Source organism: Dasypus novemcinctus, chromosome 13, assembly GCF_030445035.2.
Source record: "Dasypus novemcinctus isolate mDasNov1 chromosome 13, mDasNov1.1.hap2, whole genome shotgun sequence".
Lineage (NCBI taxonomy): Eukaryota > Metazoa > Chordata > Mammalia > Cingulata > Dasypodidae > Dasypus > Dasypus novemcinctus.
Window position 1 is genome coordinate 14,421,347 of NC_080685.1, and position 19,728 is coordinate 14,441,074.

Sequence of the window (19,728 nt, forward strand, 5' to 3'; positions counted from 1 at the left end):
ACCAACGTGCCAGGAAGGCGGCGGGGGGCGGAGGGGCGCGGCCGGCTCGCCCCGACGGGCAGGGACCCGCGTCCTCGAGGCCGCGCGGGGGCTTGGGGTCCCGCGCTACCAGGGGCTGGGTGATCCCGTTCCCAAACGGGGCTGGGGGGTCGCAGAGAGCAAGGGCCTAGCAGCGCCCCCCGCACGTGGTCTTGCCCTCGCTGCCCTCGGGCCCCGGGCGGGGGGGCCGGAGCCGCGCGCGGCGGGGCGGGGGAGGGGAGCGGCGCGGGGCGCTCGTTGCCATAGCGAAGCCGCTGCGGGTGCCCAGGCGAGCTTGGGTCCCGGCGCGGCGGAGCCGGATCCCCCCGCGCCCAGCCCCGCGCCCAGCCCCGCGCCCCGAGGAGAAGCGATGCGGCTGGGTCTGGCCGCCCCCCGCGTGAACTGCGCCGGAGACAAAGCCCGCGCGTGAGCAGCGCCCGCGGCCCGCGCGCTTCGCTCCCGCAGTGCCGGGCGCCCCGCTCCGGGTAAGTGGAGGCGGGGGGCGCGGCGGGGAGCCCTCCTCGGGGGCGCTGCTTGCAGCTGAGAAGGGCGAAGGCGAAGCGGGGCCGGAGTGGGCGCGGGGGCGGCCCCCGCCAGCCCGCGGCGAACCGCAAACAAAGGGGGACCTCGGGCTGCAAAGTCTCGGCAACTAGGGAGAAGGTTTGGGGCGCTTGGGCGGCGCTCGAGCTGTAAGTGGCGGCCCGCGGGAGAGCGAGCGGGGACACGTCGCGAGCGAGGGCCCGCGCAGGTGAGCGGAGCGGATGCGGCGGGACGTGCGGGCGCGGGGCAGTGCTGGGGCTCCTCGGGGGCCCCTCCCACCGGGCCCGTGGAAAGCCCGAGGAGGGTTTCGGTCCACCCCCTCGGAACGCTCGGGGGGTCGCCCGGGGGTCGGGGTGCCCGGGGCTCTCCGGCTTGGGGCGGTGGGAGGCTGCGGGCGCACCCCTGCTCCGTATGTGGGTCACGGAGCGCTCGCCGCTGCCCGGGAGGAGGGGACCGTGGGGAGGGGACGGCTGGTGAGCCGGTGGTCGTGTCTGGGGCAGCGTTTTGGGTGAGTGCCTGTAAAAGGCTCTCTGGAGTCCCAGCCGCCGAGGACGCCCGCCTTGGGAGCGATGCGGGGGACGGGGGGCGGGGGACGCGGGAAGGAAAGGCGCAGGCCGCCCCCCGCGCCTCATGGCGTCTGTCCCCGGGGCTGGTGCTGGAATGGCCTTCGAGCGCAGCGCGCGCTCCGCGGGATCCAGGCCGCTTGGGAGAAAGACGGCAGGGTGAGATGCGGGGACAGAGGGTGGCTGGAGAGGGGCCCTCCGCTGAGAAGGATGTGCTGATTTTCGCGTATCAGGAGCCAGGGTGTGAGCAAACTAATAAATGTCAAAGTTTAGCAGGGGATCGATTGGAGCGTGGACACCGGGTCCCCCACCCTTGCTGCCCTCCCGCTCCCAGTGCCAGGCGTCCCGAGGCGCCCCTGTCCCTTCCCGTCACCGCCCTGAACGGGGTGGGCGCAGGGCCCGGCATCTCGGCGCCAGCAGAAGGCCCCCCTCGGCTGCGCAGGGGTTTCCCCATTAAAACGTGTCAGTCCTGTCATCTGTTCCTGAGGGAGGCGTGATGCCCCCGACGGTGGGACCGGGAGATCGAGCGGCAGATCCCTCCTTGCCGGAGCGGAGCACGGCGGGGTCGGGCTGCTGCCTGGTCCGCGGGGAGCTCCCCTTCCCGGGTCGTGTGTGCGGGGGAGGGGAGGCGCACCGCCATCTGAGGCCGCCTCTTTGCTGCTGGAGGCTGTTGTGTGAACAACCGAGCTGATCAAAGGAAAGCATTTTCCCGTCCCGAGAAACAAGGGCCTGCACATTTAAAATATGGATTATTTTTGCAGTGCCGGGTGGCCTTGGTTACCATCAGAAACAAGAGGTGGCTAGGACACTTCCTAAATACCAGTGTTAACGTGCAGGCAAGGCTGAAGGGGAGGCTTTAGAGGAGCAGCCTCACCGTGGCGGAAATGACCGCTCAGGACAATGGGGCTCCTGTTGGCTCCTGCGCCCACCCACACGTGCCCAGCCTGTGCAAGATGACAAAGGGCCCACCGAGGCCCGGCGTGGCCATGGCTGGCTGGCCTCTGGCTTTCCTCCGGCAAGTCAACGGTGAAAATACCAGAGAGCAGCTTCCCATTTTCATTTTCCAGTTTTCAAGCAAAAGTCACAGTCTCTGAAGCTCCTCACATCTGATGGTAGTCTTTGAAATGGGGGGCAGGGGGGCTGCCAGGTGGAAACACGGGGCCCTTGTCCTCCCTCTGGTCCCTGGGGAGGCTAATGTCCCACAGCTGTCTCGGGAAGCAAGGCTCTGGGGACCCAGGAGGGATTGGGTACGATGCCACCTCCCCGCTCTGGCCCCCACACACACACCACAGGCCAAATTGCTGAGAGAACGCACGCAGACCAGCGACTCCCATTTATTGATAGCCCGAGCGCACAGTCGCATATTTGTTAGCTTGCCTCTTTTTGTTGTTTTTCTATTTGAAGAGGGAAGAATGCCTGATAATGTGTGTCAGTTAATTACCCTTTTCTTCCTGGATTCTGAAATAGTTTATTTCAAATATTACCTGACTAACTCTTGGAACACCTTTATGAACAGAAACCCTTCTCTGATCTTACTGATTTTCTTTTTAATTTGGTATTTTTTTTCACTCTGGACTTCGGGATCAAGGGACTGTAATATTATTCAAGTAGAGTGATTCGAACAGGGAGATCAATTATAGTATAGAAATTAGCACAATACTACTGAACGAGGTAGCTGGCTAAAACCTTGTGAAGAATAAACCAAAGACCTTAAATACATGGTCCAAAATGAAAGCACAAATAAAATTTCAATTTTGGGAAGGCAACAGAAGCAAGACATACTGCGAAAGAAAGACGTACCGCAGAGAAAACAATGGGCACTTAGAAAGAGATCAATTCAGCCAGCTAGCTGGAGCATTCCAAATCCCTTTCATTGTCAAGGAGCTTTTGTTAGGCCAAGTGCCAGCTGGTGTACAATCAGTTTTCCTAGCTGGAGGCTGGCAGACGGAATGGCAGGTATTGTGCCGATGGCAGAACGCATGCAGGTTTGTGGAGGGCCTTGGCGCCTCTCTTGGCACCGGGTGCTGGGTGTCCACGGGAGTGTGGAAGGATAAGGCAGTGGTGGAGCAGCTGGTCCTCCCTCAGGGTCCTGGGCACCTGCAAGCAGGTCACCAAAGGCCCAGCCAAGGGACTAGACTTGGTGGGGAGCCCCAGGCAGCAGAAGGGGAAAGAAGGACCAGTGGTCACAAGGCTCGGGACGGGACACTGTCATGTGGGTGTTCTCGTCGAGCCCGCGCAGGATTGCTGCACATTTTCTATTTTGAAAAAACAATAAACAAGCGTAGCGGCTAGTGGCCTCTCTGCCCAGGAGAGTGGCAGAGTGTCTCGTGGCAGGCAGTGATTTTTCTTTAACCAAGGAAAAGGTCATGCACATGACAAAAGTGATTGGGACGGATGAAAGAGGAGCAGCCGTGAGCTCTGTCAGCACCCACACCCAGGAACTGGGCATGAGTTCCTTTCCCAAAAGAGACTGGTTCCTCTTTCTTCTTAGACTTCTCTCATCATTTCTCCCCGGGGGGCTGGAGTGTCCCTCTCCAGGGGAAGGTTTGCTCTGAGGCCGTGGAGGGCCCCTGGAGAGAAACAGGTGTTAAGTGTCCCTCTGGGAGTGAGCGCTCACCGCCCTCCCTGGGACACGCTTAGAACGCCAGCCAACAGCCCGCCGTCCGCAGCCTGGCACCACCTGCTTTTCTCCTCTGCCTTTCTCGTTAGTCCTGCTGTTCCCCTGGGCAATCGTCTCTAACTTGCGGCTGCGGTGGCCTTCCCTCCCACCCCCTCTCTCCATCACCTCCAAGACAGAGGGCAACATTTTAAAGTCTTTTACAGCAGATTTTTTAAAGCACCTTTACGGCCGCATCCAAAGGCGTTAAACAATCCCACCACCCAAATTCAACTGTACTTTCTTTTTCCAGGCTTCGGTTACACACACATGTAAAACAGTGCCTGTAGCTGTTTGATAATATTTATGAATTCCATAAAAGGTATTTGGTTATGTTTGTAAACTGGTCTGTTCCTCTGGGCATGATACCCTTTGATTGTATTAGATTCACTGAGATGCCTTTGATTAGATCAGGGCTTAGATTCGACCACGGCATTGGGGCAACTCAGTCTGAGTCTCTGCCCCCTTTGTGGGCTTATAAACAGATGCTCAGTCAAGGAGACAGACAGAGAAGTAGATACACAGAATAAGATACACACATGAAGAGAGAGCACCACAGACATGAAGAGAGAGCACCACAGATGGGAAGAGAAGAGGATTTCGATCCTGTGGCCCTGGGAAGAGACGCGAGCCATCCGCCTGATAGCTTACAGCTGACCTTGTGAAGAGCCCAGGGCAGCTGAGCCCAGGAAGAAGCAGCCCTCCAGCCTACAGCTGAGTTGGGAAGGAGCTGGGACCACAGAGCCGTAAGAGGAGAGAGGAAGGCTGGCCCCTCACAGATGCCACCCGCCATCTTGCTTCAACGGGTAGCAACTGACTTTGGGTGAGGAAGTAACCTTGAGTTCTCTTTATGGCCTGGTATCTGTGAGCTTCTACCCCAAATAAATACCCTTTATAAAAGCTAACAGAGTTCTTGTACTTTGCAGCAGCACCCCTTTGACTGACTAATATAGTGCCCAAGTATGCAGGTCCAAGTGGGCGAAGTGGATGGGACACAAGAGCAAAGGACTCTGGGAGGGCGGAGTGGGAAGCCATGCAGTCCAGAGAGATTGCTGAGGCAGGCTGCTGAGGGCCAGGTGCTTCTTACCAGCCCGCAGCTTGTGCCCCAGGCTGCAGACCAGGTCGAGAGGCGAGGACAGGGATGGCTGCCCCCTAGGGCTGCCGTAACACATTGCCACCAGCAACTCAGTATGTTCTTTCTCAGTCTGGCAGCTGTAAGTCTGAAGTCCAGGGCCGGGCAGGGCCACACTCCCCGGAAGGCTCTAGGAGAGAATCCTCCCGTGCTGTTCCAGCTCCCGGTGTTCCAGGCTCCAGTCTCCGTCTCCATCTGTATATGGCTTTCTCCTCTGGGCCAGTCTTCTCTTCTGTCTTTTAGAAGAATACTTGCCTTGAATTGAGGGACCACTGGGGTATTCCATGATGAGCTCATCTTGAGATCCGTACCCAAATTTACATCTGCAAAGACCCTTTCCAAAATAAGGTCACATTCGCACAATTGCAGGTTCTGGGGGGATGTTTTTTGGGGGGGCACCATTTAGCCCACTCCAGTGGTCTTGCCCCATGTTGGGGCTCTGTCTTCTTTGGGTGCCTTGCTTTGCTAAAGGCTGCCAAGGTAATATACCAGAAATCGGTTGTCTTTTAAGTGGGGATTTATTAACTTACAAGCTTATGGTTCTGAGACCTTGAAAGTGTCCAAAGGAAGGCATCATCAGGAGATGCTTTCCCACCGAAGGCCAGCTGCAGGCGATCCTGGACTCCTGCCACGCGGGAAGGCCCACTGGGGGCTCCCCAGGGCGCCGCCTTCTCCTCCAGCCTCACTTTCTCCTGATCCATCTCTCCCCTCTCCTCCGGGCCTTGCTGCTTCCAGCTTTCGGCCCCCGGGGCCTTCTTTCTTGGCTTCTGGGCATTCTCTCTGCCTCTCTCTCTGCCTCTGCATGTTTCTCCCTCTAATAAAGGACTCCAGGACGAGGATTAAGACTCACCCTGGACCACACAATCTAATCAGAGGCCCTTCACTGAGGTGGCCTGCTCAAACGGTCCCACCTGTGAGAGGTTCCCACACACCAGAATGGATTGGCTCTGAGGAGGTGGCATTCTGGGGTCCTTCCAGCTCCAGACCATCCCGGAGCTCTTGCAGGCAGAGGGGACAGAGGTCTGGCTTGGCACAGGCTAGTGCAGCCTGCACTTGCTCACCGCCACCGTGCTACCCCCGCCCCACACAGCAAGTTCTGTTTCATACCCTCGGGTCAAGCGACTGAGCCCACTTTTATACGCCCAGGTCACTCATTAATAGAGCTTGGACAGAGCTGCAGTTCTTCCCCTTCCCCCTCTGTTATTGGGGTACTCTGGTAGCCCAGGACCCTCCCAGACTGAAGAGTCTGCAGCTCCAGAGTCTCCGTGTGGCCCGGTGGTCTCCACCTTCCAATCTTTCCTCTTCGTTGTGGGGGCTCAGGTATACCCTCACACTGGGATCCTCCTCAGGAGTGTTCTGCACCCTGCCCTGCCTCTTTGTCTTGGAGTTCTTGCCATGTACACCTATTGTGGAAATTTCCAGCAGAGCTTCCCTCAGTGAGGCCTGGAGCCCAGAGCCTGTGGCATACCAGACTGGCATGAGTCAACCCCTGCTCAGTGTTACTCTCTACTCGGCAAGCCTGGAAGAATTCTGTTTTCTTCATGCCCCGGTCAACTCCACTTACAACGCAAAGGCAGCCACAGCCTGTCGTTGCTTCTTGACTCTCACAGAGGTGAGAGGACTGCAACCCAGTTAAGGAGACCAAATTTACCCTGGTTGAAACAGGCGTATGACGGCGTAAGCGGGGAAGCACGTGCTCTGGAATGTGACGTGAAGGTGGGAACACGGGCTTCCTCGCTCTCGAGGGCCTCGGCGTATCGCCGGGGACAGATGACGACGGACCACGAGTGGAGACCCTCCGAGGGCTGAACTTCAAGGCAGAGAGCAGAGGGAAGCTGACAGTGGGGTCAGCCCCTGCATTCTTTCTGGAACAAGGGGAGGTGGAAACATATAAGGTGGCCTTCGTCAGTGTCATTCCCCTGTTGCAGCTGAAGTTTTATCTATCGGGGACAGGGTCACTGGAGCCCTAAGAGGGTCACTGGGGTGTCCTCCCTGCACCCTCTGCTTAGCCAGACCTGCTGGGTACCTGGGCAGGCCCCCATCCCTGGCTCTGAATGGCTTTACCTCCCCCCCATCAGCAGGCAGCCACCTTTCAATCAGAGTGGGTTGAACGATGGCCCCCCAAATGACGGGTCCCCCGCAACCTGTGACTGGGACCCTATTTGGAAAAAGAGTCTTTGCAGATATAAGTACCTTCAGGCTCTCAAGAGGAAATCATGCTGGGATATCCGAATGTGTCCTAAGTCCGATGACAAGTGTCCTTAGAAGAAGAGACAGTGGACACAGAAGGCCATGTGAAGACAGGAGGAGGCTGGAGGGTGCACCCAGAGACCCCAGAACTGGAAAGGCAGGGGAGGATCTCCTGGAGCCGTGCAGGGAGCACGGCCCTGCCGATGCTTGGAATTCGGATTGCTGACCTCCAGAACCGCGCGGGAATAGATTAGCTTTGCTTTCCACCACCCGAGGTGGGGTAACTTGTTACAGCAGTCTTAGGAAACTAACACAGTTTCTCCTCCAGTGTGTTGGTGTTCGGAGACCGTGCCTTTTTTGGCCGCTGCGCCACCGAGCGCTCAGCGCTTGCTTTGCAGCACTCCGGCGAGCGTGCCCACAGCTTCCACCGCAACCGGGCCCTGCCCTGCTCAGAGCTGCCACGAGGTTTGACAAGGCAGGGCATCCGAACAAGACAAAATGGAAAATAAGCTCTGGTGAGGCTGTGGAGAAATTGGAACCCTCGTTCATTGTTGGTGGGTTGTAAGATGGCACAGCTGCTGCGGAAGGCAGCGTAGCAGCTCCTCCGAAAGTTAAGCCCAGAACTACCATCTGACCGGCCATTCCGCATCTCGGTACACACCCAAAGCCCTGAACACAGGGACTTGAGCAGATATTTGTGTGCCGATATTCATCGCTGGTTACTCACAATAGCCAGAAGGTGGAAACAACCCAAGTATCCTTCGACAGACAACTGGATCAACAAAAGGTGGCACACACAAGCGGGGGAACAGTGTTCAGCTGTAAACACGAGTCAAGTTCTGACGCATGCGACAACGTGGAGGAAACTTGAAAACGTTGAGCTGAGTGAAATAAGCCAGACACGAAGGGACAAATATATGAGCCTGCTTATGTGAACAACCTAGAATAAACAAATCCATAGAGACGGAAAGTAGATTACAAGTTCCCAGGGACGAGGGGGAGGGGAGGGAATGGGGAGTTATTGTTTAATGGGTGCAGAGTTTAGGGTGATGGAAAAGTTTTGGCAATCAATAGTGGTGATGGTTGCACACCACTGAATCTCATTAATGCCACTGAACTGTACACTTAAAAATAGTGAAAATGGCAAATTTTATGTTCTATACATGTTGCCACAAAATTTTTCTTAAAATTTCTCTCCCCCTTCCCCCCTCCCCAGCTGTCTGCTCTCTCTGCCAATTCACTGTGTGTTCTTCTGTGTCCTCTTGTATTCTTGTCAGCAGCACCGGGAATCTATGTCTTTTTGTTGTGTCATCTTGCTGCATCAGCTCTCCGTGTGTGCAGCCCCACTCCTGGGCAGGCTGCACTTTTTTGCCCTGGGTGGCTCTCCTTATGGGTGCACTCCTTGCACATGGGACACCCCTACACAGGGAACACCCGTGCGTGGCATTGCACTCCTTGTGCATATCAGCACTGCGCATGGGCCAGCTCATCACACGGGTCAGGAGGCCCTGGGTTTGAACCTTGGACCTCCCATGTGGTAGGCGGATGCCCTAACCGTTGGGCCAAATCTGCTTCCCACAAAAATTTTTTTAAAGAGATAGGTCCCATGGGTCAGACTGCTTGGAACTCTGCAGGTTCCCTCACGGTGCTCCTCGTGCCTCACTTTGTTGCAGTGACTAGTGTCTGAAGTAAGTTGACCGTTGGCCCAGACCCAGGTGTGCTTTTATTAACCAGGGTTTTCCTCCCTGCTGGGGTCTGCGTCACGGGGTTCTGCTGATGCCCGCCATCACCGGCCTTCTGGGGTCGGCTGCGCTGGGCTTTGGGAGCGCCTCGTTTCCCCTGTGTTACTGCTCTGAGCCCATGCTCGTTGTAATCACTGGAAACCATGGGAGGACTTTTTCAATACGTTTATTGTGCTGTGGGCAAGAACTGTGTTCCTAAAAGGTGTAAATTACGTTGGTTGAGCATTCCTTTACTGAGCATGGGCCAAGCACCTGTGATGTGTGCGGCAGGTAGTTTGGGCACAGGCAATTTAGAAATGAGCGAGACAGAGTCTTGCCCTTCAAAGAACTCGTCACCTTGAGGGAGCATATGTGTGGAAACGGCTTCCTAAACCATGGAGTAGAGCCCTGGTAGACGTGCTTAAAGTGCGAGGAGTGCCAAGACAACAGGAACATTAACTCATCCTGAGAGCAGTGGGATGGGGTGGGGGTGGGGGGGCGAGCGTGCCTCAAGCAGGTCCTGGAGAGCTCAGGAGGCCTCCAGCCAGACCAGTGAGAAAGGGCTGTCCCGGCAGAGGAGCAGGAGATGCCAAGGCATAGACCTGTGAACCAGCCGGGAGTGGGCGGCAAAGGCAGGTGGGAGCCAAGTGACCAAGGCTCTCGAGCGCATGGGCAAGAATGGAGAACCCCAAACAGTTTTGTTGTGTTGTTTTTTAAGAAAATGCACAGATCACAAAAAATATTACATTAAAAAATATAAGAGGTTCTCATATACCCCCTCCTCCCACATCAACCACCTCTTTCATCATTGTGGCACATTCATTGCATTTGGTGAGTACATTTTGGAGCACTGCTGCACCTCATGGATGATAGTTTACATTGTAGTTTACACTCCCCCAGTCCATTCAGTGGGTTATGGCAGGATCTATAATGTCCAGCATCTGTCTCTAATATCATTTAGGACAACTCCAAGTCCCAAAAATGCCCCCACATCACACCTCTTTTTCCCTCTCCCTGCCCTCAGCAACTCCAGTGGCTACTGACTCCACATCAGTGATACAATTTTTTCCATTGCTAGTCACAATAGTTCTATAGTAAAATATGAGTAAGTCCAGGTAGATTCAACTAGAAAAAGACCTTGAATAAAAAGGGGAAATGGTAAAGACAAATGAGTTTATATGGCTAAGAACAAGATGATGCAACAAAAGGAAACACAGATTCCCGGTGCCACTGATAAGGATAGAAGCAGTCACAGAAGAACACACAGCGAATGGACACAGAGAGCAGACAATTGGGGGCGGAGAGAAATAAATAAAATAAATCTTAAAAAAAAAAAAAAAGGAGGTCCTCCGAGGGGTAGCACTTACGCACACCTCAGCAGGATCCCCGAGCAGTTTTTAGGCAGAAGCCAATTACAGCCAAGCCGTGGCCTTCTGGCTGTGACTGTGACGAGAAGCACGGCTGGGGATGAGCCAGCCGCAGGGAGAGCTGAGGACACCAGAGCGCAGTCGGCCATGTGCTCGGGCCTTTGCACCTGCCAGGTGCCCTCTGCTCAGAAGTGGAGGGAAAGGGGCAGGGGCCTGGGCGGAGCGGGGTGCAGTCTGGTTCAGCGAGTGGGAGAGGAGGCGCAGGCTGGGCCGGTGAAGAGCGCGTGTGACCTCCCCAGCTCGGGGGCACGGGGGAACATTGAGGCGGGCAGCCAGAGCTGAGCAGAGGTCTGGCTGGGGGCACCCTGGGGAGTCACGGGTCCCCAGGTGAAGCCGTGGGGTGGGCGAGGCGGCCCGCGGAGGCCCATGCCGCAAAGAGCCCGCGTGAAGTTTGGGGCAAAATCAAGCTGCTGTAAAATGCATCCTCCTGACGCAGGCCTTCGTGTCACAGCGCCCTTCCGAGGGACCCACCCCATGAGCCATCCCTTCCGCTGCTCCTCTGACCTGTCTTGGAGAAGCTGCAGCAAACCCGCGACCGCCGCGTTTCCCTGATGACTCATTCTCCCTTGTGTTCAAGTGGTTGCAGCTCGGCCTCTCGCGTGTGCTTTCTTTGCCCTGGTACCGTTGACAGATTTGCTCTTAGGCTGCTGGCACCGGTGTCATTGTGAGCGTTGGTGTCGGGAAACTGCCGTTGATTAACCTTTGGTGCGTGGGTATCTTTCTCCAACGGTGAGTTTTCGTTTTATGTTTCACCCAAACCTCCTGGTCACCCCCCTTTGCGCCCCCAAGCTCTGGTGGCCGGAGGCCTGGGCCCGGGCCCTACTGGGGTAACCATGGCAACTCCCCCAAAACAGCCCTGCAGGTTGGCCCAGGGCCACCGGCCGCTCTGGTTCCTCGGCCTGCCTTCCCCTTGAACCTCTGTTGTTGGCCGTGAAATGCACCCCGTTGCTGGGTTTTCTTTTTTCCCTCGTTGTTCCTCTCACTGTCTTTTCTCACTACACTTCCTCTTAAGTGCCAGGGATACAGCTGTGAACAGAGGCCGGCTGTGGAGGGGCAAACAAAAATCCCTGCCCTCGTAGAATTTACATCTTAATAGAGGGATCAGATCAAAAGTAATCTAAGTCAGTAAATGACTGAGCATCTTAAAATGTACGAGGAGCTAGGATAATAAAGCAAGCAGGGAAGAGAGAGATGGCGTGCAGGGGTGGGGCTACACATTTTAAACAGGGTGGTCACGGAGGGTCTCACACTTTGACCCAGATTAAGGCTGCTGTCCAGGTGAGCGTGGCTGCTGTCCAGGTGAGCGTGGCGGCTGTCCAGGTGAGCGTGGCGGCTGTGTGGGGCCGAGAGATGGACGCAGGGAAAATGCTGTCAAGTCCCCGGATCATTTTATGCCCAGCCGCTGTCCGTGACGGGGCAGCAGCCCCCGGTCTCCTCCCACTCCACCCCTAGCATAAAAGGCAGGTCCAGGGGACCCGAGGAGCACTTGGTAATATAACCCGAGGCAGAGGAAGAAACAGGCTCCGTTAGCAAATAACACGCAGGGTATCGCGGTTTCTCGCTCCAAAACCAACTCTTCCTAGCCTGATGGTTTTGCGGGTGCCCCTTTAGTCTGAGTGGCCAAGGATGTTGAGGTGCGAGGCTAAGGAGAAGGAGACATGGATGTTGGGGGAGTTTGATCCCCAGAGCCATCCAGAAAGGTGGCCCTGAGGCTGCAGCACGGCCCCGTACACCCCAAAGGTCTGGGGTGGCCTAGAGAGAGCGGAGAGGCCCCTCTGCAGGTCCACACTGCGTGACTCAGAACTGTCTATGTATTTTTTTTCGCCCCCTGACTCTGTTGTCTACTCTGTGCCCACTCCGCTGTGCGTTCTTCTGTTGTATTCTCATTAGGTGGCTCCGGGAACCCGTCCTGGCACCTTCCAGAGTGGGAGAGAGGTGATCATTCTCTTCCGTCACCTCAGCTTCCTAGTTCGTTGCCATCTACTTAGGGCACAGTGCGTCTCTAAAATCGAAGGTAGACCCGTTAGCGGTTCCCAGCCCAGGCTCCGTGTCAGAATCCCTTGGGGCAGTTTTCAGAAACACCGCTCCTTGGTCTCACCCCCGAACGCTCTGACCCAGCAAGTCCGGGCTCGGCCCTGGACCCTGTGCTTGAATTTCATAACCACCAGGGTTAAGAGCCACTGAACTAGAAGCTCTCTGTGGGTCTTTCCTCACTCTGCTAACCCCCAGCTGCTTAAGCGTTCCCAGCCTCCCTGTTCCCAATGCCAGCCTTTCCCACCCCTCTTGGAGCCTGAAGCAGGAAGCCAGAGGTGCCGGCTGCCGATCAACGTGGCCTGGCTGCAAACACGTGCTGGAAACCTGGTTTCCTTCCCCGCTAAGCGCATCTCCCGTGTCTTCAATGGAGAGAGCCGCCTCTTACGGGAAACTAGCTCTTCATCCTGCAGGCACTGCCTCTCCAGAGTATGATAACAAATACAGCCGCCCCGCTGCCTTCCTGCAGCCAGTAGCAGCACCTGCAGTCCAGGGCACCCAGAAGGTACGGGGAGGCCGTGAGCAGCCTGCTCTCTGGCAGGGTGGCCTGCCGCGGGGCTCACGCACCCGTGTTTGCCGAAGAGTCAGAGAGGACCATTAGTCACTGGTGAAATATTTGAGGGCTCCCGTGTGCCATGGGCCAGGTGATAGGAATATGCAGAGATGAGTGTAATGTGGTGCCCGCCCTTGAGGCATCGACAACTTGGTGAAGGAGACAGGCAATTATAAAACAGCCTGGAATTTGGAAGAGGTTCCACCAGAGCACAGCAGGACGCGCAGCCCGAAGGCCAGGGAAGGCTTCCCAAAGGAGGGCTCAAGATTTGGCCAGATGCAAGGGGTAGGACAGAGCTGAAGGAGTGGAGAAGGCTTCCAGGCTGAGAGGCCTGCTGGAGCTAATAAGTATTATTACTGTTGATATTCAATCTTATTGTTTTAATAATTATTCCATTGTAGCTATAATAATTTTATTCAATTATTATTATTCAATAATGGAATGTTTATTGTATGCCAGGCTGTAAATGTTTTACAGTGTGTTAACCATTTATTCCTGACATTTACCGTGGTAGGCAGAGTAATGGGCCCCCAAAATATTCAAATTGTAATCCACAGAAACTGTGACGATGTTGCCGATATGACAAAAGGAATTTTGCAGGTGTGATTAAATTCAGACTACTGAGATTAGGTTATTCTAGATAATTCATCACAGATATTCTAAAGAGTGAAAGAAGGAGAAACATACATCTATGGCCACGTGATTTTTCAACAAAGGTGCCATTCAATGGGGAAAGAAGTGTCTTCGACACTTGGTGCTAGGACAACTGAATTTTCACATGCAGAGTTAAGTTGGACCCTTACTTCATACTCTGTATAAAAATTAACTCAGATTGGATCAAGTAGTTCAATGGAAGCACTAAAACCATGAAACTCTTAGAACAGAGGAAACGCCCATAATCTTGGATTTTGCCGTGGATTCTTATATATGACACCAAAAGCATGGGCAACAGAAGAAAATATAGATAAATTGGACTTCATTAAAATTAAAAACCTCTTTGCATCAAAGAACATTATCAAGAAAGTGAAAAGACAACCTGAAGAATGGGAGAAAGTTGCAAATCATAGTAAGAGTTTAGTATCTGCCATATATAGGATATGTAAGGGCACAACTGAACAACAAAAAGTCCAACAACTCAATTTAAAAGTGGACAAAAGGGAGTGGATGTGGCTCAAGCGGTTGAGTACCTGCTTCCCAATGGGAGATCCCAGGTTCGGTTCCTGATGACTCCTAAAAACAAAACAAACAAGCAAGCAAATGAAAAAAAAAACTCAGGGAAGCCAATGTGGCTCAGTGGTTGAGCGCCAGCTTCCCATGTACAAGGTCCTGGGTTCAATTCTGGCCCCAGTACCTCAAAAGAAAAAAAAAAGGACAAAAGACTTGAATAGACATTTCTCAAAAAAAGATATATATAAATAAGCATATGAAAAGATGTTCAACATCATTAACCTTTACAGAAATGCAAATCAAAACCACAGTTAAATACCACTTTAGGGAATCAGATGCAGCTCAAGTGATAGGGCTTCCGTCTACCATATGGGAGGATCTGGGTTCGATCCCTGGGACCTCCTGATGAAAAAGAAGAGAAATCGTGCCTTTGAGGCAAACCAGTGCCCATGCAAGTGCCTGCGTGGTGAGCCAGGGCCCGTGCAAGTGAGTCACGCAGCAAGATGATGACACAACAAAAGAGAGACAAGGGGAGAGTCAAGGTGAAGCACAGCAGAGACCAGGAACTAAGGTGGTGCAATTGACAGGGAACCTCTTTCCCCATCAGAAGTCTCCAGGATCAAATCCCAGTGAATCCAGAGGAGAGAAAATGAGAAGAGAAGACAACACAGACAGCAAAAACAGCAGGGTGGGAGGAAGGGAAGGGGGAAAAGTAAATAAGTAAATCTTTAAAAAAATAAATACCATTCACACTCACTAGGATTGGTATTACTTAAAAAAGGAAGAAAGAAAAGAAGTGTGGCAAGGACATGGAGAAATAGGATCTGAACCCCAGGACACTGTTGGTGGGAAGATAAAATGGTGCAGCCAGTAGGGGAAACAGTTGAGCATTTCCTAATAAAGTTAAACATAAAACTACCACGTGATCCAGCAAGTCCACTCTTAAAAGAAGTGAAAACGGGGGCTCAAACAGATCCTTGTATGCCAACGTTCACAGCAGTGTTATTCACAACAGCCAAAAGGGGCAGATAATCCAAATGCCCGTCAGCATGTGAATCGACAATGTGGTGCACCCATACGTGGGATATTATTCATCCACGGAAAGGAAGTGCTTACACACGCTACAACGTGGTCACCTCAGAAAGATTATGCCGAGTGAAATAAGCCATGCACACAACAGGACAGACGTTGCCTGATGCCACCTGTATGAAACCTCTAGAATGGGCAGAAACCAGACTGCAGGTACCCAGGGGCTGCAAGGTCCAGTTTTTGTTTGCAGTAACAAGAAAGTTTGAGTGATGGAATGATGGTGTACGGCATTGTGAATTAAGACCACTGAACGGTATGCTTTAAATGCAATTACAGCGGCAAAGTTCATGCTATATGTGTGCTACCACAATGAGTTTTCTTAAGTGAAAGAGCAGGCAGGAGGATCAGAGTGAGAGAGGTTTTTAGGTTTTTGTTTTTGTTTTTTTAAAAGATTTATTTTTTATTTACTTCTCTCCCCTTCCCCCCTCCCCCGCCCCGTTGTCTGCTCTCTGTGTCGACTTGCTGTGTGTTCTTCTATGTCTGCTTGCATTCTTGTCAGCGGCACCGGAAATCTGTGCCTCTTTTTGTTTCATCATCTTGCTGCATCAGCTCTCCGTGTGTGCGGTGCCATTCCTGGGCAGGCTGTGCTTTTTTTGCATAGGGTGGCTCTCCTTATGGCACGTGGGGCTCCCCTACACGGGGGACACCCTTGCATGGCATGGCATTCCTTGCATGCATCAGCACTGCATGTGGGCCAGCTCCACACGGGTCAAGAAGGCCCTGGGTTTGAACCCTGGACCTCCCAAGTGGTGGGCAGATGCTCTATCCATTGGGCCAAGTCTACTTCCCTGAGAGAGAGGTTGGAGGGTGGGGGAAAGGGCCGGGCTGGGAGGACGAGGAAACGGCCCTCCCCAGAGCCTCCGGTGTGGGGAGCAGCCCTGGGGACCCCTGGACTTTTAGCCCAGTGAGACCCAGTTCAGGCTTCTGACCTCCAGAACTGGACGATCATAAACGGGAGGCGTTTTCAGCCCCTGCGTTTGTGGTCATTTGTTACAGCAGCAGTCGGTGAGTAATACACATCTCACTTTCCTCATTTTGCAACTAAAGAGAGAGTTTATGATGTAATTCACCTGAAGTTATGTCGCTAGGAAATAGCAGATCCAGGATTCCAAATGCAGCTGAGCGCTTCCCACTCCTCTCTCATTCTCCTGCCCAGAAGGGTTGACAGGCAGGGGCTGGGGGAGCTGGAGCTCATCAGGGGAGCGTGGGAAGATGAAGCCGGCGCGGCGGCAGGAGCCTGGACCCAGGGGCTCTTCTTGGCCAGGAGCGGGGAGTGGGCTTCACAGCCTGCCGCGGGCCCCTTTTCAGGGGTCGGCCAGACAGCGCGTGTCCAGGGGCAGAGGTCGGCCCCCAGAGCCCCTCGCCCAGCTCACCAGCCACGCCGTGCCAGGCAGGCTGCGCAGGCGGGCGCTGCGCGTCCCTGCCTCCCTCCATCGCCAGGCCTCCCGTCCCGCTGGCCACCGTCTGGGGTAACGGCAGCCGTCTGGGGTAACGGTTTTCAAGTCCCTTCTTTTCAAACCCCCGTTTCCACCTCATAATTCCTTTATTCATTCTAATTTTTTTCCTCTTTAATATAAAGTTTCCCCCACCCTCATCTTTTTTTTTAATCCCTCCGCCTTTTGTGGCTTTTTGCTTGCTGTCTGCTCTCTGTGTCCGTTGCTGCACTCTTCTGTGTTTTTTTGCTTGTCTCTCTTTGTTGTGTCACCTTGCTGAGTTGGCTCTCCGCGGCACTTGAGGGCCGGCGGCTCTCCACAGTGTGCGGGCGAGCCTGCCTACACAAGGAGGCCCCAGGACTCGAACCCAGGGCCTCCCAGGTGGTAGACAGGAGCCCAACTGAGGAGCCACAGCTGCTTCCCCATCCCTCATCTTTTAACAGAGAAACAGTCCAAGGAATTTTTAGGCAGTGTTTTAAAAGGTTTTTTTCTTTTTAATTAAATAATAAGTATTTACCTTGGGAAGAGGACTTGGCCCCATGGATAGGGCATCTGCCGACCACATGGGAGGTCCGCAGTTCAAACCCCAGGCCTCCTTGACCCGTGTGGAGCTGGCCCATGCGCAGTGCTGATGCGTGCAAGGAGTGCCCTGCCACGCAGGGGTGTCCCCCGCGTAGCGAAGCCCCACGCGCAAGGAGTGTGCCCCGAAAGGAGAGCCGCCCAGCGTGAAAGAAAGTGCAGCCTGCCCAGGAATGGTGCCGCACACACGGAGAGCTGACACAACAAGATGACACAACAAAAAGAAACAGAGATTCCCGGTGCTGCTGATAAGGATAGAAGCAGTCACAGAAGAACACACAGCAAATGGACACAGAGAGCAGACAACTGGGGGGAGGGGGGGAAGGGAAGAGAAATAAATAAATCTTTAAGAAATAATAATAATAGTAAGTATTTACCTGAAATCTCTGCTTCAGATAGGTCTGCTTCACTTCAGTTCCAAGTATTTTACAGGCTGTGCTTAGCTTTTCAAAGGGGCAGTAGCTAATGTTTGACTTGCCCTTTGTCATTGACCAAAAGCATTCACCTATCTGTATCCACTTGATCTTTACAGAAAGACTGGGAGGCAGGTATTTTGATGCCCTTTTAAAATAGTCTTTATATCATCGTTACAAGTTACTCAGTTAACACAAGATAGTAACTACAGGAACGATAATCTGCTCTGGTCTGTGGTTATACTCCCAGGACCCATTATTTTGTTTAGTTTCAGTCTTGAGGGATCTGGGACGACGGCCCCTCCACCTGCCGCAGGCCAGAAGGGACTTGCGGGGCACAGCAGGGGAATGGGGTCATTCGCTGGCGGGGGAAGACACGCCAGCCGGCTTTGGGGCTGGGGCTGGCAGCACCGTGGTTTTGCTGTGCCCGAGGAAGGGAGGGCAGGAGCTGGCCGCTTACGTGCCAGGGGTCCGTCTCCCCACGTTTGAAAGCGGAAACTAAGGCTTAAAGAAATACCATGATCTGGTCAAGGCGAGAACCCAGAACCTCTGCCTCAGACTCTTTTTCCATTGCCTGACATTGCCACTCAAGGAAGAAGTGGCCCCAAAACATCCCTGCAAGAAAATAGGGCTCCAGATTCCAGCTCAGATGTGTCCTCCCAAAGACGGAAGCGCCGGGGCTGGGCCCCGCACGCCCGCACCACTCCTGTGCCCCGGGCCCACTGCTGCGTCTCGGTGCGTGAGCCGGCTGGGCGTGGGCGTGGCTGCAGGGGGTCAGCGCGGGTGTCTGCTGGAGGCTCCACGGCGCTGTGCGCTGGGAAGCCCTCAGAGCACGACCTCGGCACGGGTGCCGGGCTCCCGCGTGGCCACGGGCTGCTGCGGGCGTGGGCTCCCGCTTTAATAAAAACAGAGGTGGTGGGGAGTGGGTGTAGCTCAGGGGTTGAGTGCCTGCCTCCTACAAACAAGGTCCCAGGTTCGATTCCCAGTACCTCCTAAAAACAAAAACCAAGCAAGTGGACAAATGGAAAAACCAACTCAGGGGAGCCGGTGTGGCTCAGTGGTTGAGCACTGGCTTCCCACATCTGAGGTTCAGGGTTCAATCCCTGATGACGGTACCTAAAAAGAAAAAGAAAAAAAAAGGTCGCACAGGCTGCCTCTCAGTGCCACCTGCTCCCCTTTACACATGAGCCCCCCAGGTTCCACCCCTGGCCCCCTGGGATATCCCGTCCTGCTCTCTTCTCTTCTCCCAACTCAGGTCTTTCTTTGTTGCTTCTGGGGCCCTCCCTCTCTGAGAGCCTTATCTGCCCCCCACAGCCTTACACAAATCAAAAGCTTTGTGTATTATTCAGCCAAAGGGGTGTTGATGCAAAATACCAGAAATTGTTTGGTTTTTATAAAGGGTATTTATTTGGGGTAGGAGCTTACAGACACCAGGCCATAAAGCAGAAGTTACTTCCCTCACCAAAGTGTTTGGAGCAAGATGGCTGCCGATGTCTGCGAGGGTTCAGGCTTCCTGGGTTCCTACATTCCTGGGGTTTGCTTTCCTCTGGGTTCAAGGTTCCTTTCTTCCTGGGGCTGGCTTCTCCTTCCTTTGGTCACTTACTTCCTGGGGCTCCAGCTTAAGTGTTCAGCATCAAACTCCAAAATCAAAACTCCAACATTGAAAGCCCTCAACTCTGTCCTTTGCCATGCCTTTTACCCTAATCATAACTCAATCGTGTCCAGGTACAGATCAGATTACAAGCATAAGCCAATATTTCTTTTCGGAATTCATCAATTATGTCAAACTGCTACACTTCGGCACCAAAAGCTTGTTCCCAAGGAGGCCTCAAGCACCCGCTTTGGAAGTAAAAAGCAAAATCTCTGTCCTTCCACTCCTGCTTTAAAATCCCGGTTTCCCTGGAGGCAGTGTGGATGTGTCTGGCTGGCCAGGGAATGGTCAGCACAAGAAAGGGCAGAGAGTGGCAGAGGGCAGTATGCCCAGTGGTCTTTCTCCCAGGCCGAGAGCCTGTTTCTCTCCAGCCCGGTCGGTGGAAGGAAAGAGACCTTGGGCGGCACCTGGTGTGTGTCACCTGGGTGTCCGCTGCAGTGTGCTGTCCCCAGAGCTCTCCACCCCTAAGGGCTGGTTAAAGGTGGTTAACTTACCTGCCCTCTCCATCCTCAGTTTCCTCGAGGTGGTCCCCAGCCTGGGCCCTCAGAATCACTCCAACAGGTCT

General features: G+C 54.1%; 1 protein-coding gene across 4 annotated transcripts in view; it reads left to right on the plus strand.

The window, feature by feature from the left end:
• Positions 1 to 228: 228 nt before the first annotated feature.
• GNG4 (G protein subunit gamma 4) overlaps positions 229 to 19,728 on the plus strand; it is an 89,751-nt gene continuing 70,251 nt past the window's right edge. Inside the window, exon 1 of one of the 4 annotated variants that reach the window (XM_071207364.1) lies at positions 229 to 503. The gene's annotated coding sequence lies outside the window, so the exon portion shown is untranslated. Of the gene's footprint in view, positions 767 to 1,111; positions 1,281 to 10,787; positions 10,977 to 19,728 lie in introns of those variants that run through there. The other 3 variants (XM_058309507.2, XM_071207366.1, XM_071207365.1) reach the window with 3 other exon arrangements.